Source organism: Tamandua tetradactyla, chromosome 13, assembly GCF_023851605.1.
Source record: "Tamandua tetradactyla isolate mTamTet1 chromosome 13, mTamTet1.pri, whole genome shotgun sequence".
NCBI lineage: Eukaryota > Metazoa > Chordata > Mammalia > Pilosa > Myrmecophagidae > Tamandua > Tamandua tetradactyla.
In genome coordinates, this window is record NC_135339.1 from 24360688 (window position 1) to 24376801 (window position 16114).

Sequence of the window (16114 nt, forward strand, 5' to 3'; positions counted from 1 at the left end):
TTGAATTTTTTTTTCTGTTTTCTTTTCATTTCTTTTTCTGAATTGATGCAAGTGTTCTAGGAAATGATCATGATAACGAATACACATCTATGTGATAAAAAAGAATGTTCATATTGTATGTTGATTGGTTTTATTAATAAAAATTTTTTAAAAGTTAAAAAAAAAAAATTAAAGCATCCAAATTAAGGCACCAAGAACACATTACCTTCATTATAAGAAAGGCCAGTGAAGTTCAGAATTTCTCTCTCAAATGAGAAGGGAGAAGGTGAACATGGTGACATCTACCAGCTTTCTCTCCAGGCTTTTTATTTCATGAAGTGCCCCTAGGAACCAGACATAGTCGTTCATCTCCAAAGGTCTCTGGTGGAGTGGGCTCTGGCTCTCATCATTTCATGGCTCTAAAAAAGGGACTCTCTCCAAAATGTTTCCCCTTTTAAAGGATTCCTGTAAACCAATTAAGATCCATGTGGAATGGGTGGAGTCACATCTCCTTCTATTCAAAAGTTCAGACCCATGATTGGGTAAGCCATATCTCTATGGAGATAATCTAATCAGGTTTCCAACCTATAGTGCTGGATAGGGATTAAAAGAAATATTACGCTCACAAGATTGGATCAGGATTAAAACATTGCTTTTCTAGGATACATAAATCCTTTCGATGTGGCACAATACCTGGTTTTAATAAGATATAAGTATTTGCACTATGTAACTTTTTCTATTGGAAAAGAAAAACACATTTTTATTTTACTATCTAAATCAAATCCAAGCTCCATTATGAATTCTTAATATTTAAAATATCTTTTTTTTTTTTTTTGGCATGAGTAGGCTCCAGGAATTGAACCTGGGTCTCCGGCATGGTAGGTGGGAAGTCTGCCCCTGAGCCACTGTTACCCACCTTAAATGGACATTCTTAAAGAAAGGTAAGGCTGTTTAAGGGCTGAACTAGTTTAATATACAATTAAGGGCTATTTATTCTGTTATTGTTTTTTTCTCTTTTTCTCCTTTTTAAATCCCCATGCTAAATCCCTGGTTTCTCATGGATTTGATCATAATTTAACATTTAAAAATTAATTTCTGAAACTTCTGTGCTAATATTTAGATTTCAGGAAGGAATCAGACAAAATCAATTACCTCCATTTATTGTTCGAACAGAAGATAAAATAGCTTACTAACTGATAATGTGTTATGAATGTCGCTATGGCACACAATTTGCTGTGATTTTCTTATTAGGCTACAAGTACAGTATTTTTTATGAATGACAACACAGCATTTCTGACTTGTAACATGAAATTCCAGCTCCAGAGAATATACTGTGTGACATAAAAAAGTCTGATTGTAACTGTAAAGTAACAACCTTTCCTCTGAAAAACATGAACGAAATCCATTGGGAAATCAGGGAGATGGGTTTTATCAGGTTTTCTTCCTTTCCTTCTGTGGTTTTGTTTCTCAAGACATACAGGTGGTTCCAAAAGAATCCAGCCCTTATTACAAAATGGCACAGCTATTTTTTCCTTTTCTTTTTCTCTCTCTTTTTCTCATGGTTCCTTTCATTCACGTTCACTATTCCCAGATTGTCATCCACTTGATAGAGAGGCTAGCGCTGGCTGGCCTTGCCAAGTCTGTGTTGAAGCAGAATCATGGGCATCTGCGGCTTGTTCCTGTTTCTGGTAATATTGAGAAGCCCTTCTATTCTCTTCCTCTTGGAGTTTCTTTGCTAGTTCCAAATCACTGATTCCTTCTGGGATTTGTTCCCAATTGATACCTTGGCTCTGCTGTTCTTGTTGTAGAGATAATACCATAAGATAGTCCTGATCTATCTGATCTTTTTGTCCTTTATATAGTTTCAGGATCTGAAGGAGGCTGCAGATGAAATTCTGAGTCACAGAAAATTCCATTACCATCTACATTGTGTAGACTTTCCCAAACAACTTTTTCTTTACTGAGAAATCCCTGGTCTTAAACAACATACTTTTAACTAATGGGTGAAAAAGGAAAGCAGAAGTGAAATTAGGAAATATCTTGAGGTAAATGAAAATGAAAATACAACATACCAAAATTTATGGGATGCAACAAAGGCCTTTCTGAGAAGTAAATTTATAGCAATAAATGCTTATATTAAAAAAGAAGACTGGGGATGAAAGGGTACTTCAATGGTAGAATTCTCGCCTGCCATGTGGTAGTCCTGGGTTCAATTCTCAGACTATGCATTTCCCCAAAAAACAAAAAAGAAGCAAGCAAACAACAACAACAACAACAAAAAATTCAACAAACGGTGCTGCAATAATGGCATGGGAAATGAATGAAATGTGACCCCACCATATAGCATACACACACACACACAGAAAAAAAAAGGAAGAGGACGACTTCAAATAAGAGACTTAACCTTGAAACTGGAAGAAATAGGGAAAAAAGAGAAAACTGAACCCAAAGCAACAAGAAAGAAGGAAATAACAAACATCAGAGGAGAAAAAAATGAAATAGAAAACAAAACAAAAAAACAAAAAACAGAGAGAATAAACAAAACCCAAAGTTGGTTCTTCGAAAAGATGAATAAAATTGACAAACCTTTAGCTAGACTGACAAAGAAAAAGAGAGGGAACAAATAACAAAAAGCAGAAATGAAAAGGGGGACATTACTACCAACCCCATTGAAATAAAAAAGATTTGTAAGAGGATATTCTGAACAACTGCACACCAATAAATTAGATAGCCTAGACTGAAATGGAGAAATTCTTAAAAACATATAAACTACTTCCATTGACTCAGAAAGAAATTGAATGTCTCAACAAAACAATTACTAGTAAGGAGATTAAAACCGAATTTAAAAACCTCCCAACAAAGAAAAGTTCAGGACCAGATGGTTCATAGGTGACTTCTACCAAACATTCCATGAAGACTTAACTCCAATTCTGCACAAAACCTCCAAAAAATTGAAGAGGAAGGAATGCTTCCTAACTCGTTCTACAAGGCCAAGATACACTGAAAACAAAACCAGATAAAGATACCACAGGAAAAGAAAACTACAGACCAATATCTCTCATGAATATAGTTATAAAAATCCTTACAAGATAAGAAAATCAATTAATGCAACATACCACATTAACCAAATGAAGAGGAAAAGACACATGATCATCTCAATTGATACAGAAAAGGCATGTGACAAAATACAGTAACTTTTCTTGCTAAAAACTCTTAGAACACTTGGAATAGAAGGAAACTTCGTCAACATGATAAAGGGCATATATGAAAAGCACACAGCTAAATTCTACTTTATAGTGAAAGACTGAAAACTTTCCCTCTAAGATCAGGAACCTGGCAAGGAGGTCCACTCAGTCACCACTGTATAACATTGTACTGGAAGTTCTTGCCAGAGCAATTAGGAAAGAAAAAGAAAATTTAAAAAGCATCCAAATTGGAAAGGAAGAAGAAAATTTTCCCCATTTCAGATGATATGTTTTTTATACAGGCTATCCTGAAAATCCACAACAAAACTCCTAGAGCTAATAAATGAATTCAGCAAAGTGGTGGGATACAAGATCAACATCCCCAGTCAGTAATGTTTCTAAACACAAGCAATGAACAATCAGAAGAAATCCAAAAAAGAACTCCATTCACAATGGCAACTAAAAGAATAAAATATTAGGAATATATCTAACCAAGGATGTAGAGGTCCTGTACACAGAAAGCTACAAAACATTGCTAAAAGAAATTAAAGAAGACCTAAATAAATGAAAGTAAATTCTATGTTCATGGATTGGAGACTAATATTGTCAGTTCTGCCCAAAGCAATTTATAGATTCATTGTAATCCCGATCAAAATACCAATAACTTTCTTTGCAGAAACAGAAAGGCCCTGAATAGCTAAACCCATCTTGAAAAATAAGAATGAAGTTGGAGGATTCACATTTCCCTATCTTAAAACTTATTACAAAGCCACAGTAACCAAACATTATGGTACTGGACAGATATGAAGAACAATGAATAAGATCTGAGAGCTCAGAAATCAACCCTAACATTTACAGCCAACTGATTTTTGACAGGGTGTCAAAAACCCTCAACTGGTAAAGAACAATCTTCAAAAAAATGATGTTGTGAAAACTGGCTCCCATTAGCATAAGAAAGAAAGAGTACCCCTACCTCACACCATATATAAAAATCAACTCAGAATGGATCAGAGACATAAATTTAAGGGCTAGAACTACCAAACTCCTAGAAGAAAAGATAGGGAAGCATCTCTAGGACCCTGTGTTAGTTAATGGTTTCTTAGACTTTATACTCAGAGCACAAGCAACAATTGAAAAAGTAGACATATGGAACCTCATCAAAATTACAATTTTTGTTCTTAAAAGAACTTTACCATGAAAGTAAAACAACAACCTACACAATGGGAGAAAGTATTTGGAAACCACATATCTGATAAAAGATTACTATCCAGAAATATATAAAGAAATCCTCCAACTCAACAACAAAAAGACAAATAACCTAATTTTAAAAATGGGCTAAGGACTTGAGCAGACATCTCTCCAAAGAAGATACACAAGTGGCTAGAAAGCATATGAAAAGATATTCATCATCATTAGCCAGCAGAGAAATACATATAAAAACCACAGAGATACCATTTCACACTCATTGGAATAGCTGCTATTAAAAAAACAAAAATGGAAAATAATAAATGTTGTAGAGGATGCAGAAAAAGAAGAACACTCATTCATTGCTGGTGGCAATGTAAAATGGTGCAGCCACAGTAGAAGACAGTTTGGCAGGTCCATAGAAAGCTAAGTATAAAATGACCATATGACCTGGCAATTCCACTTTTAGGTATATACCCAAAAGAATTGAAAGCAGGGACTTGAACAGATATTTGCCCACTGATGGTCATAGAGGCATTATTCACAATTTCCAAAAGATGGTAGCAACCCGAGTGTCGATCAACAGATGAAAGCATAAATAAAATGTAGTATACACATACAATAGAATATTATCCAGCCATAAGAAGGAATGAAGTCCTAATGTACATGACAACATGGATGAACCTTGAAGACATCATTTTCGGTGAAATAAGACAGAACCAAAAAACAAATATTTTATGATCTCACTCATTTGCAACACTTAGAACATGGAAACTCCTGGAGTCAGAATCTAGAATATAGGTGCGGTGGTGTTATGGGAATCCTGCATGAGAGTGCTGTAAATCCACAATTTATCTAATTAAAAAAATTAAATTAAAAAAGCTTAGCCTAATAGGCAAAACTCTCAACTGTTGATAGTAAATATAAACAAGAAGGCTCATCTACCCACTATGTAAGTAACATTGTTATTTTGAGTGTGATTATGTATGGAAAAGATTTCCTTCTAAAACTCATGTACTTGTTAGTAAAAAGGAATTAAGTATTCAAATTCTACTTTCCCACTTGTTCTTAGCTATTATGTTGGCTGGGAGATAGTAAGAATCCACTGTTTTTTTTTTTTGCACATGGGCAGGCACCAGGAATTGAACCTGGGTCTCTGGCTTGGCAGGCATGAACTCTGCTTGCTGAGCCACCATGGCCCACCCCAGAATCCACATTTTAATGTGTGGTTAATTCTATCAGAAGTAGAAGCAGGAAGTAAAAGAAGGAAGAAGTCATTCATAGGGTGAGGTTTACTAACATTTGTCCTTCAAACAGCAGCAATCCTATAACTTTGACATGTTTTCTTTTTAGTGCTAAGCACATATAAATGGAAACAACAAGTGTTGGACATCCCCAAAGCCAACTGATTACTGGGCCTAATTCACCCACCTAGTGACTCAAATATTATTCTATACCATGTTGAGAAAGCTGTGGATTTCTTGGGTATTTCTAAGAGAAAATATAAAGTCATTTTCACTTGGCTTTGTAAAAAATCATATGATAATCATCAAGAATAATGAAAGGAAGGTTTTTTAGGGTGAAAAAATAAGGGTTATCATTATATATTTTTGGCTTAATTTTATGTCTCTCACTGTCATGGTCAGGTTCATGTGTCAACTTGGCCAAGTGGTGGTACCTGTTTGTCTGCTTGGGCAAGTGCTGGCCTGCTCTGTTGCAATGAGGACATTTCATGGAATTAAATCATGATCACGTCAGCTGCATCCACAGCTGATTCCATTTGTAATCAGCCAAGGGGAGTGTCTTCTGCAATGAGTGATGCTTAATCTAATCACTGGAAGCCTTTTAAGGAGGATTAAGAAGAGACAGGCTCTCTTCCTTCCTACTTTGGCTGGCGACCCTCTCCTGTGGAGTTCGTCCAGACTCTCCATCGGAATTGTTGTCTTCACAGCCTGCCCTGTGGACTTTGAACTCTGCAACCACAGTCACTTTTATAAATTTTATATTTGCAAGCTTTCCCTGTTGATTCTGTTTCTCAAGAGAATGCTAACCAATACACTCACCTTGGAAAATATCCAAGACTTATTAGAAAACTTAATCTACATTACATTGTTGAAAATAATATTTTCATATCATAGGAAAATAGGTCCTCTTTAAAATTTTTAGATTTATATATGTTACTAGGATTAATTTTAAAAAAGGACTATTCAACAAAGTGAACCCTAATTAATTATTCTATAGATTACAGATTAATTCTAATAATTATCAACTGTAACAAAGTGTGCTGTTTAAAGGATTATGTGCCCTGGAAAAGCCATGCTTTAATCTTGATCCAATCATGTGGAGGCAAGCCTTTCTTTTAATCCCAATTCAGCACTTTAGTTTGGAGATTTGATTAGATTATCCCCATGGAGATGTGGCTTGCCTAATTGTGGGTATTAATTAGAGGGAGATGTGACTCCACCCATTCCACATGGGTCTTGATTAGCTTACTGGAGGAAACATTTTGGAGACAGCCCCTTTTTTAGAGCCATGAAAGTGATGAGAGCCCATGCCCTCAGAGACCTTTGGAGATGAAGAAGGACTACATCCTGGGGGAGGTTCATGAAACAAGAAGCCTGGAGAGAAAGCGAGCAGACATCACCATGCTTGCTATGTGCTTTTTCAGTTGAGAGAGAAACCCTGAATTTCATCAGTCTTTTTTGAGTGAAGGTAACCTCTTGTTGGTGCCTTAATTTGGACATTTCTATAGACTTGCTTTAATTGGGACATTTTCACTACTTTAGAACTGTAAACTTGCAACTTAATAAATTCCCCTTTTTAAAAGCTGTTCTGTTTCTGGTATGTTACATTCTGGTAGCTAGCAAACTAGAACAGATTTTGGTCCCAGAGAAGTGAGGTGCTGCTGCAATTTGCAAATACCAGACATGTTGGAACAGTTTTTTAAATGGATAAGGGGAAGGTTCTGAAAAAGTTGTGAGGAGCTTGATAAGAGTAGGCCTAAAATGCTTTGAAGAGACTGTTGGTAAAAATGTGGACTGTAGGGATGCCTCTGGCGAGCTCTAATCAGAAATGAGGCGTGTATATTGCAATCCAAAAGGTAGGCATTGTGTTTTCAAAAGCAGATTATCTGGCAAAACTGACTAGTAGCTTTGGGTGGAAGGCAGATTTTAAAAGCCATGAGCATGGACATTTAGCAGAAGAGGTTTCTGAATTAAATGTGGAAAGTGTTGTCTGGTTTTTTCTTCCAGCTTATAGTGAAATGCGACAGGAAAGAAATAAGCTAAGAACTGAACTCTTGGATACAAAGAAACTAGAAATTGATGTTCTGGAAAAACCTAAGCTTCCAGGAAGGGAGACCACAGAGAATAGTGCCTCACATGAGAATTTAACCAAATGTGGAATCAGTCAGCCATTTCAGAAAAAGCCAGGACTGGAAATGGAGTTATCCAGGAAATATTTGTGGAAACTCCTGCTGTCTGATGGACATGATCCTTGCTTATTACATAGAAAGCCAACAAGTGTGCTGTGGAACCTGTATAAAGAAAGCCACTGCCAGTCTGGTCTGGGGGGCTCAGAAAAGGGATAAGTGTAGGTAAAATAACTTCAGAGGCAGAACTATGGGAGCTAAAGTCTAAAGTCAAGAAACCTCTGGCTAGGAAAGGGAACTCACCAAGCAGTTGGAGAGGGTGAGTTTGCCCCAAAGAAAGAGGATGGGCCTTCCACTTCGTTGCAGTGGAACAATGGTTCTGCCTCAGGCCTTGTAGAGTATGGAACATGTTCCTAGGCAGAGAGCCTGGGATTAGAACTGATGTTTGGAGAGGGTGGAAGTGAGGAAAAGGTAGTTTCTCCAATGTCTCCTAAGCTTGCATTCAGAGAGAGGCGAGCCACTGAGTAGGCCCTTGGAAAAGGTGGGTTTGACACTTTCTAAAGCCTTGAAGATAAATGACTTTCAGACTTTGAAATCTAATGGAGTTTGCCCTACAGGTTTTCGAAACTGCTTAGGTCCAGTGGCCTCTGTTTTTCCTTATGTAAATGGGAATATGTATCCTTTGACAGTCCCTCCTTTGTATGTTGGCAGCAAATAACTTATTCTAAGTTTTACAGGTCCAGATCCAGAGAACAATTTCAACTTAGGATAGGCCATGCCTGTAACTAACTTTGAGACTTTGTGCTGGTTTAACCTGGTATTGTATTTCTATTGTTATTGAAATGGTTTAAGGATTTCTGATATTGTGATGGAATGAATGTTTTTTGTATAAGGGAAAAAAATATCTTTTTTAGGGTCCAGAGGGTGGAATGTGCTTGTTTGAAAGGATTATGTACCCTAGAAAAGCCATTTTTAATCCTGATCCAATTTTGTGGGAGCAACATTTTCTTTTAATCCCTATTCAATAATGTAGGTTGGAGACTGGGATTAGATTATCTCCATGGAGATGTGACTTACCCAATTGTGCGTATTAATTAGAGGGAGATGTGACTTCACCCATTCCAAGTAGGTCTTGATTAGTTTACTGGAATCCTTTAAAAGAGGAAGCATTTTGAAGAAAGCTTCAGAATGAAGAGAGCTGTGAGGAAAGCCAGTGCAGCCAGAGACCTTTGGAGATAAAGAAGGAAAATGCCCCTGGGGGAAGTTTCATGAAACAAGAAGTTGGGACAGAAAGCTAACAGATGCTGCCATGTTTGCCTTGTGCCTTTCCAGTTGAGAGAGAAATACTCAAGGTCTACAGCCTTCTTAAACCAAAATATCTTTCCCTGGATGCCTTAGATTGGACATTTCTATAGCCTTGCTTTAGTTGTGACATTTTCAGGGTGTTAGAACTGTGGACTTGTAACTTAATAAATTACCCCTTTTAAAAGCCGTTCTGTTAATTCTTGATATTCTCACAAGCAGTGGGAACAACCAAAGCAATAGGCTGGGCCCCCAAACTTGGGGTTTGTTCATATGAAACTTAACCCCACAAAGGATAGTCTAAGCCTATGTAAAATTAGGCCTACGAGAACTTCTTTTGTTACTCAGATGTGACCTCTCTCTCTCAGCTAACATGACAAGCAAACTCAGTGCCCTCCCCCTCTCTACGTGGGACATGACTCCCAGGGGTGTGGACCTTCCTGATAATGTGGGACAGAAATCCCAGAACGAGCTGGGACTCAGCATCAAGGGATTGAGAAAGCCTTGATCAAAAGGGGGAAGAGAGAAATGAGACAGAATAAAGTGTCAATGGCTAAGAAATTCCAAATAGAGTTGAGAGGTTATCCTGGAGGTTATTCTTATGCACTATATAGATATCACCATTTTAGTTAAGGTATAATGGAGAGGCTGGAGGGAAATGCCTGAAAATGTAGAGCTGTGTTCTAATAGCCATGTTTCTTGAAGATGATTTTGTAATGATATAGCTTTCACGATGTGACTGTTCTAGTTTGCTAGCTGCCAGAATGCAATATACCAGAAACAGAATGACTTTTTAAAAGGGGAATTTAATAAGTTGCTAGTTTACAGTTCTAAGGCTGAGAAAATGTCCCAATTAAAACAAGTCTGTAGAAATGTCCAATCAAAGGCATCTATCCAGGGAAAGATACCTTGGTTCAAGAAGGCCGATGAAGTTCAGGGTTTCTCTCCCAAGTGAGAAGGCACATGGTGAACACAGTCACAATTTCTTCCCTGGCTGGAAGGGCACATGGCGAACATGGTGTCATCTGCTAGCTTTCTCTCCTGGCTTCCTGTTTCATGCAGCTCCCCAGGAGGTGTTTTCCTTCTTCATCTTCAAAGGCCGCTGGCTGGTAGACTCTCTGCTTTTTGTGGCTATGACGTTCTGCTCTGTCAGAATCTCCTTCTTTCTCCAAACTGTTTCCTTTTGTAGGACTCCAGAAACTTATCAAGACCCACCCAAATGGGTGGAGACATGTTGTCACCTAATCCTGCTTAACAACCACTCTTGATTAAGTCACATCTCCAGGGAGATGATCTGATTACAGTTTCAAACATACAGTATTGAGTAGGGATTATTCTGCCTTTATGAAATGGGATTTAAATTAAAATATGGCTTTTCTAGGGGACTTACATCCTTTCAAACCAGCACAGTGACTGTGTGACTGTGAAAACCTTATATCTGACAGCCAACCCAATTACAAAATGGGAAAAAGACTTAAACAGACACCTACCAGAAGAAGAAATACGGATGGCCAAGAGGCACATGAAGAGATGCTCAATGTCCCTGGCCATTAGAGAAATGCAAATCAAAACCACAATGAGATATCATCTCACACCCACCAGAATGGCCATTATCAACAAAACAGAAAATGACAAGTGCTGGAGAGGATGCGGAGAAAGAGGCACACTTATCCACTGTTGGTGGGAATGTCAAAGGGTGCAACCACTGTGGAAGGCAGTTTGGCGGTTCCTCAAAAAGCTGAATATAGAATTGCCATACGACCCAGCAATACCATTGCTAGGTATCTACTCAAAGGACTTAAGGGCAAAGACACAAACGGACATTTGCACACCAATGTTTATAGCAGCGTTATTTACAATTGCAAAGAGATGGAAACAGCCAAAATGTCCATCAACAGAAGAGTGGCTAAACAAACTGTGGTATATACATACGATGGAATATTATGCAGCTTTAAGACAAGATAAACTTATGAACCATGTAATAACATGGATGGACCTAGAGAATATTATGCTGAGTGAATCCAGCCAAAAACTAAAGGACAAATACTGTATGGTCCCACTGATGTGAACGGACATTCGAGAATAAACTTGAAATATGTCATTGGTAACAGAGTTCAGCAGGAGTTAGAAACATGGTAAGACAATGGGTAATTGAAGCTGAAGGTATACAGACTGTGCAACAGGACTAGATACAAAAACTCAAAAATGGACAGCACAATAATACCTAATTGTAAAGTAATCATGTTAAAATACTGAATGAAGCTGCATCTGAGCTATAGGGTTTTTTTTGTTTTTGTTTGCTTGTTGGTTTGTTTGTTGTTGTTGTTTTTTACTATTACTACTACTTTTATTTCTTTTCTTTATATTAACATTTTATATCTTTTTCTGTTGTGTTGCTAGTTCCTCTAAACCGATGCAAATGTACTAAGAAACAATGATCATGCATCTATGTGATGATGTTAAGAATTACTGAGTGCATATGTAGAATGGTATGATTTCTAAATGTTGTGTTAATTTCTTTTTTTTTTCTTTCCGTTAATAAAAAAATTAAAAAAAAAGAAAACCTTATATCTGATGCTCCTTTTATCTACCTTATCAACAGACAAGTAAAAGATATGGATTAAAAATAAATAATAGGGGGAACAATTGTTAAAATAAATTTAGTAGATTGAAATGCTAATGATCAATGAAAGGAAGGGACAAGGGGTAAGGTATGTATGAATTTTTTTGTTTCTTTTTATTTCTTTTTCTGAATTGATGCAAATGTTCTAAGAAATGATCATGATGATGAATATACAACTATGTGATGATATTGTGAGTTACTGATTATATATCAAGAATGGAATGATTGTATGGTAAGAATGTTTATCTTTATATGTTGTTATGTTTGGTTAATTAATTAATAAAAAAGCTGTTCTTTTTCTGGTAAATTGCATTCTGGAAGTTGGCAAACTAGGACACAAACGTACCACACTAATGCAAAGTGCTAATAATAATAATAGGTATGTGAGGGGGGTATATGGGAACTCTGATTTTTATGTAAACTTATAATTGCTCTAATAAAAATAAATTAATTAAAAAATATATCTCCCCTTTCCCCAGAGTAACTGTGAATTGTGACTCTGGGTTGACAGAGAAGTAAATGTGACAAAAATATTAATGTTGGATCCTTAGTATTTTAAATGCATTAAGGGATAAAAATTAGTGAATTTCCAGAGATAATGCTGCCTGGGGTTTGTTATATTGGGAGGGTATGTGGTGAGAACATGTCAAATTGTCCTACTATAAAGAGTTCCTCTATATCACTAAAAAGAACTTAAAAAACAAAAGCAACGAAATAAACAAAAACCTATCAGTGCAACAGAAAAATGTGCAAAGGATATAAACAGACAGTTTGAGAAAAGAGTCTTAAACATATAAAAAGAAACTCGATTTCCCTCAAAATAAGAAACAAAAATTAAAACTACACTGAGATATCACTTTTCACTTAATTAGTTTGGTAAATATGCAGAGGTTGGTAATGTACTGATTTGATTTGCTAATGCTGCCAGAAAACAATATACCAGAAATGGATTGGCTTTTACAAAGGGGATTTATTAGGTTACAAATTTGCAGTTTTAAGGTGGTGAAAATGCCCAAACTAGGGCATCCAGATAAAGATAACCTTCACTCTGAAGAAAAGGCCAATGTCATCTGGGATTTCTCTGTCACATGCGAAGTCACATGATGACATCTGCTTTCCTTCTTTCCTGGTTTCTGGTTTCACATGGCTCTGATTCCAGGGGCCTTCTCTGCAAGTGACTATGGGTCCTCACTTAGCTTCTCTGGGACAATCTTAACTTAGCATCTCCAAACAACTGTCACTTGGTTCTATCTCTCTGTTCTGTGTTGGCTCTGAGTTCTTTCTCTCTCCACAAGTTCCTTTAAGGACTCCAGTAAACTAATTAAGAACCACCTTGAATGGGTGGGGTCACAAATCTATCTAGTAAAAGATTCCACCCACAACTGGGTGGGTCACATCTCCATGGAAACAACCTAATCAAAAAATTCCACCCAAACAATAGGTCTATCCCCATAAGATTGGATTTGGATTAAAAGAAGGTGGCTTTTTGAGTACATAACAGTTTCAAACCAGCACATACACTGTGCTGGGGAGGGTATGGGTAACCTGGCATTCTTATCCATTGCTGATGGGAGTATAATATAGTAATTTGGTAAAATCTATCAAAATCACAAAATATAGGTACCCTTTTAAGTTAAACATGGAGATGGGCCACCCTGATTTCCCTTCAAAGATCTTTGTTTTCCCAGTTGCTGGGAGTTGTTAGTAGACAGCCTTCAACTGTCAGCCCCTTTAGGTTTTGCCTCAGCTGCAAATCTGCCTCAACCAAGAACACACCACTCTGGGGCAGCCCATACCCGAAGACTTATGGACAAGGGAATTATCATGACCTGCCCATTCTCACCAATGGCCCCGCAGCTTTTCTAGGTTAGCTGAGGCTGCATGGTGCACTGCTCTTGATCTTCCTTCTCCCACTGCCTAATCTTGCATCTACCTTTTCCCTTCCACAAATGTTGAGCCCAAGGGCACTCCTTAAGAAAACATTCTGAGTTATACATTTCTGTTTCAGCACTTGTTTCCCAGAAAACACAATCTGTGGAACTTTTGTCCCCACAACATCACTTATGGGAATTTATCCCAGATTATTCACAAATAGATAAAATGATGTATATTCAAGTTTATTTGCTGCAGATTATCTGTAAGAGTAAAAACTGGAGACAACCTAAATGTCTGATTAAATAAAGTAACTGATTAAAGGCATAACTGTTTAACAGAATACCATGTAGGTATATAAAACTGAGGAAGCCCCTTACATAATGATATGAACACATCTCCAAAGTATATGTGTGTGTGTCTGCATGTGCAAGAAGGATGCACAAAAACTAATGTCATTTGGGTACCTCAGGGACAAAGGTGGAAGGGAGACTTCTCATTATATAAATCTTTGTACTTTCTGAATTTTAAACCATGTGGATATGTAACCAAATTATTAGAAAAAAATTTACTAGTTGAATTATTTGACTTTTAAAACTATATCTTAAAACTACATGTGCATATCTGTGATAAAATAAAAATTAAATTTAAAAAGGACTAATCAATTAATTTTAGAGGAACCTTTAGATGATGCTTATAGAAGATGAAAAACTAATTACCTGCAATAATTTAAAGAAACTGAAACGATACAAACATTACTTTTTCTCCTCTTTTAATCTTGACCCATCTGAATAATTGACTCAATTAGTAAGTTTCTAAAAATTTAGAATCAAAATTTAGAATCAAATATGAAAAGTTCCTGCAACTGGGATTAGGAAATATCTACTTTTCTTCTTAACGGCAATATAAACTCAGCTAAAATGATTAAAAATAACTATCACCTGACTCTAACAATGATAGTGGAAATAACATGACTAAAAACAATTAAAAGATTAATGATGAATGTTCTAACCCATTTTGGAAGGAAATATATATCGGGGACTCTTCTTTTTCTTTATTTATAAATACAATTTCAAACTTGCAGAAAAGTTACAAGATTAGTACAAAGAACTCCTGAATATAATTTATTCAGATTTACCAATTATTAGCATTTTGCTGCTTTGCTTAATATTTCTTTCTCTCTTTTTTGATATTCAGTTTTTTTGAACTTTTTTAGAGTTAGGTTGCTTACATCATGTCCCTTTACCTCTTCGTATTTCAGTGTGTATTTCCTAAGGAAAAAAAACATTCCTTTACCTAACCACCACACAGTTATTAAATGTAGATGATACTTTTATCTAATCTATTGTCCATATTCAAATTTTGTCAGTTGATCTAATAAATTATTTACAGCATTTCCTCACTCCAATATCAAATCATGTAGTGACTTCAGTTGTCAAATCTCCTTAGTTCCTTTTAATATGAAAGTTTCTCAGCTTGTTTTTTTTTTTTTTTGCCCTTCATGTCAGTTATTTCATAGTGTGTTCCTTATTATGGGTTTGTTGCTATTTCCTTAAGATTAGATTCAAGAGATTGTTGTGTCCTTCGCAGGGTATCAAATGTGGAGGCACATAGTCACATCATCACTAGATCAAAATGCTGACTCATTTCTCCACGGTGTAGCTTCATTTTCCTCTTGCGACTAATACACAGTCTGTGGAGAGGTACTTTTGAGAACATGAAAATATCCTGATTCTCATCAAACTTTCCCTCCTAGATTTAGCATTCACTAATGATGCTCGCCAAACCAATCTTTACAATGAAAGATGCAAAATGGTGCTTTCTCTAACTTCATCACTCTCTCCATATTTCTCAGTGAACATTATACTCTAAGGAACAACCTTCCCTTTCCTTCCATTTAACCACCCAATTTTCTATCCAACATTTATATATCTATCTATGTCTATCTATCTATATCTATCTGTTATGGTCTTCATCATCACTATCATCATCTATTTATCATTGGAATAGACTAATTTTACTCTATGGGTAATAATTTATAACTATTCTTACTTATTTTGAAACCCTATCCCAGATTTGGTCAGGGAGAGGTCCTTCAAGGTGGCTCCTTTTGAAATGCCCCTATTTTTTTTCTAAGCATATCTTTACATTCTGGCACAAGATATTTCAGGTCATCTTGTACGTTCCTGCCCCAGCGCTAAGTTCCGCCATTTATCTAAGAATTTTTGGTTCTATAAATCAAGATCTGAACAGGTTTTGTTTATTTTTGTAGCTAGTTTCAATCATAAAATAAGGAAGAATATATTTCAATTTTCTAAAATCATGATATTCACAGCTGATTTAACCATTTCCTTTTTTTCCCCCTTGTGGTAAGATAATGGAAAGAAAGCTTTAAGCTTTTTTTTTTTTTAATTCTTCTATTATACTTGAATATAATTAATTCTGGCCACAATCATTAGGAAAGAACACTCACTGCAACAGCAAGTATAGATCATAAGCCTCTAGATATTGAGAGACTAAATGTACAAATGGAGAGGGTGGTGTGATGGTGGCTCAGTGGCAGAATTCTCGCCTGCCATGCTGGAGACCCGGGTTTGA